The sequence below is a fragment of the Chrysochloris asiatica genome, unplaced genomic scaffold (genome assembly GCF_000296735.1).
Source record: "Chrysochloris asiatica unplaced genomic scaffold, ChrAsi1.0 scaffold00304, whole genome shotgun sequence".
Lineage (NCBI taxonomy): Eukaryota > Metazoa > Chordata > Mammalia > Afrosoricida > Chrysochloridae > Chrysochloris > Chrysochloris asiatica.
In genome coordinates this window covers 922,847-927,296 of record NW_006408822.1, presented here as the reverse complement: position 1 = coordinate 927,296, position 4,450 = coordinate 922,847, and the positions used below count along the sequence as shown (strand labels likewise).

At 44.3% G+C, this 4,450-nt stretch overlaps 1 pseudogene; it reads left to right on the top strand.

The window, feature by feature from the left end:
- Positions 1 to 3,391: 3,391 nt before the first annotated feature.
- Positions 3,392 to 3,889, top strand: LOC102817852 (annotated as a pseudogene).
- Positions 3,890 to 4,450: the final 561 nt, after the last annotated feature.

Sequence of the window (4,450 nt, the reverse complement as noted above, 5' to 3'; positions counted from 1 at the left end):
AAATGTGCAAAAGGCTTAGGACCATTTACTCAGCGCCAGCAAAGTTCTATAGGAGCCCAACTAGGCGACTAGGTGTTTCACATACAAACCTGACCCTAGCTTAGCCCTATCTCCTCCAACAGAGTCTTATTCCAGTCTCCCTTGCCTCTTTTCTGAATTTTCAGATTCTGAGCAGTAGATCCTTTTTCTCAGCATGTAAACATATTCAAGTCTTATCTACTTTCTCCCCCAAATCCTACCACAATTCTGGGTCTCTCTCAGGGCTGATAAGGAGCGCTAGTGGTACTGCATGTCAAACACTTGGTTGCCAAGTGCAAGTTGGCAATTGAAACCTACCAGCTGCTCCATGGGAAAAACATGAGGCTGAAAAGCAGTTCTATTCTGTCCTCTAGGGTTGCTATGAGTCAGAACCGACTCAATGAGAGTTGGGTTTGGTTCCCAGGGTTGACAGATAAAGCAAAGCAAATAGAGGATGTGGTATCCGGGACACTATTTTTTGTTACTAGTACCGCAGAGTCGTTTCCAACTCATAGAGATCCTGTATAGAGTTTTTGAGGCCTTAAATCTTTGCAGGAATAGAAAGCCTCATCTTTCTCTCACGGAGCAGCTGAAGAGCTCACACCTCCAACCTTATGGTTTTCAGTCCAGTGCTTACCATATGGGGCAATGCAATCCCCATTTAGGGCATACTGTTGTTGTGAGATGCCACTGAGTTGGTACCAACTCATAGCGACCCTATGCACAAGAGAACAAAACACTGCTTGGTTCTGGGCCAACCTCACAATTATTGCCACGCTTGAGCCCACTGACGCTGCCACTTTACCAATCCATCTCACTGGAGGTCTTCCTCTTTTTCTCTGACCCTCCACCTTACCAAGTATGATACCCTTCTCCAGTGACTGATCCTTCCTAACAGTATGTCTGAAGTATAAGAGACGAAGTTTGGTCATCCTGGCCTCCATCCATCCATGGACACTCTGGATCTGTTTGTTCTTTTAGCAGTACTTTCAATATTCCCCTCCAACAACAGAACTCAAATACATCCATTCTTCTATAATCTTCCTTATTCATTTAGGGCATACTTATGCTACATTAATTATCCATTGCTTATCTGAAATTCAAATTTTACTGGGTGTCTTGTATTATCTGGCGATCCCAACCTCTCTAGCTCTTGCCTTTCTTCTCTTCCAAACATCTCAACATCTAGAATAACTCCTAGTCATTCAGCAGTGTGCAATCTGACTTTTACCCTTAGAATTCAATCAAACTGCTAACATTAAAGTCATCAATGTTAGCCAAGCTACCGCTCAATGGAGAAATTTCGGTCCTTGCCTAACTGGCCTCTCCCCAGCATCTGACCCATCTTTTTGAAATGTTCTCCTCTTCTGCTTCTATACCATTTTTTCCTAAGTCTTTTTACCTGCTGATTTTTATCTGTATCACAGGAGCCTTGTTTCTTTATTCTACCCATAAATGCTGACATTCTAGGTCATTTTCCTCCTCCCTGCCTACAAAACTCCCTCCTCTCTGCCTCAGGCCGTTTCACTCACCTGTGGTGTTGACTGTCACCCAATCTAGTCCCCATTTTGAGCCTGGACCTTCAGGGGAAAGGTATGCCTTTGCAGCATGACCAGGGTGGACTTATCTGCAGGCCCCACCACTCAAACACCTTTCCAGTTTTGGTCCCAATTTAGCTGCTGACACTGTATCAACTTAGGTACCAACATCAATTCAATCCAGTCAATTAGCAAATCTTGTCAAATTCCCCTTCCAAACACCTCTGGAATTAAAAATTCCATTCCTGTATTTCTGGCCCTCATTATGTCTCACACCTGGGCTCTTGCAAACACCTGTGAAATAATTTCCCTGCCTCATCTCACACCCCTCTCTCAGTCTACTTCTATCCTAGCCTTTCCAAAAATATGAATCAGCGCAATTATGCCTGACTTTGAATCCTTTAGGGGCATCCAGCCACTGTAGATCTAGGCTCTTTAGACTGTAAGGCTTTTGTGACCCAGCCTTGCCCCACCAGCCACTCTCCAGCAATGCAAAAAATACCAACCAAAACCTATTGCCATCAAGTTGATTCTGAATCATAGCAACTCTATAGAAGAGTCACAACTTACCCTAGGACTTCTGAGGTGGTAAATCTTTACAGAAGCAAACAGATTAACCTTTATTCCTCAGGGCAGCTGGTGAGTTTAAGCTGCATATGGTTAGCAGCCCAACTTGTAACCCACTGTGGCACCAGCACTCCTCAGCAATGCCCAGCTGCTATAAATTCCCAGAGCATACGCACTAAACCTTATTTTTCTGCCACTAGAAATAAAGAAGTTAACTCAAAGGGCTTACCTTCCAATATGGTACACAAGTAAACAAACTTCTGATCCTACTGAGTGCATGGAGGAAAATGACAGCACGGGAGGAACAAACAAGATGGCGGCTCGGGTGGAAATGCAGTAAGGAACTCTTGTCGGCAACAACACAGGATACAGGACCAAGCAGGCTCAGAGGATGGTCCCAGAACTCTGAACCACATATAAAGGAATATTTAGAAGGTTGGAAGGCTTTCAGCTGGGGAATTTGTAAAAGAAGCAAGAAATCCATTGCTTTCTAATTCAAGATGCTCAGCTGCTCCAGGAGCCACCATCTTGGGTGAGACCAAGCGGGGGAAGGATATGAGCAGCCACGGACGCCTGACAGAACCGCAGAAATAAAGGTGTGGACATTGTTTTCTTTTAGTATCTTCTGTTCATTGGTCCCTTGCTGTCTGCTCACCTCCATTCTGGTGACTATAGAGGTGCCTGAGCTAGTGGACACCCCAGCCCCACCCTCGGAGGGTTCTACTACACATGCTCACATATCTCCTCAAAATTTAAAGAGACAGTTTCCACTTAAAACCAAACGGCCAGAGCCGGCCCTGAACTGTTTGTAACTAGAAAAAAGGCCTGAACGAGGATTGTAGAGCGGGACAAGGAGACAAAAAAGGAAATAGGCCAAAAATTAAATCCTAAGTTACATCAAAACCACTAACAGTGGCATCTTGACATTTCTCAAGAAGAACAGTGAAAAGGGAAGCCCATTTCCTAATCACATCTACGTGGAGGCAATCAGAAAGCATAAAAAATACCAAAATACATACCCATCTAAGTATTAAGGCCACAGATAACTCTTGAATGTGCCCCCCAAAAAGAGAAACTGATGACCATATCAGCACAATTCCAGAAACAAGATAAAGTGACTGAGGCAAATGAGCTGGAAGCAGACCTACACTCCATATTGGAAGATGGGCAGGTTTTGGAAATGCCTGAGAAAGAATTCAGAAAAAGGATTATAAAATGTATCAAAACAGCCAACTCCTACCTCGAGGGCAGTAACAAGCGGGGCCAAAATGGCGGCTAGCCACTACCTGCGTTTTCTTAAACTCTGTGAGGAATGGCCCATCAACGAGAGCAAACAGGGCCGGGACTTAGGCACTTACTTGTGGAAGAGGGTAGCACAGGCCTTTTGGGAAGAAGAGAACACGCAGATTGCAGAGTCTGAGGCCTGTGATCAGATGTACGAGAGCTTAGCACGACTCCATTCAAACTATTGTAAGCACAAGTACCCTCGCCCCAAAGCCACGTGCTTCAGTGGCCTGTCCTTGCGAGAGTACAAGCTCATCCTGTCCACAGACACCTTGGAAGAGTTAAAGGAAATGAAAAAAGGCATGAGGAAGAAGCTACAGGAGAAGTTTGTCCCCAAGAGTCCCGAGGAGAAGCCTAAGACCTGGATTTAGTCCTTATCTTGCCCACGTACATATAAGTGTGGGATCTTGTATGTTGTCATCCTAAATAAAACCACCCTGGCTTCCCCCCCACCAAAAAACAAAAAAGTATCAAAACACTAAACAATGGAGCTGAGAACCAACGAGAGATGGACATAGGTGGCAACATTACCCTGAACTCAATTGACAAATGGAAGACTCAAGAACAGAATAAAATTATAAGAACAGAGGATGTGGGAGGTCCATGATCAAAACAATTACAATGCGTAAGAAGGTAAACAGAGGAACAGAGATCCAGGTGGTGAGGTCAGGTAGATTATAGGATAAAATAGACTTTTAAAGGGAGAAAGAGTCCCCACTGAATAGTTTTCATCTTGTCTAGATGGGTCTGGTGAAAAGAGATGGAGATAAGATTCGTATGATTCAATAGTGAATAACTGTTATCATGACTAATGCGACTGTCACAATTGTAAAGGTAGAAGTTTTATAACAAAAACAGGGGAGTGGTTAATTTTACAGTCCAGAAACAGACGACCCTAGGACTATCAAGGGAGAAGAGCACAAGCAGAATGTGGGACCTTATCCAGAGAAGCAGTGATGCCAGAGATGGAGGCAGAGACGGGGACATGGAGAGGGGGAGCAGCTTGAGGACTCTAGATTCATGGGAAGAGAGGGACTAAGAAC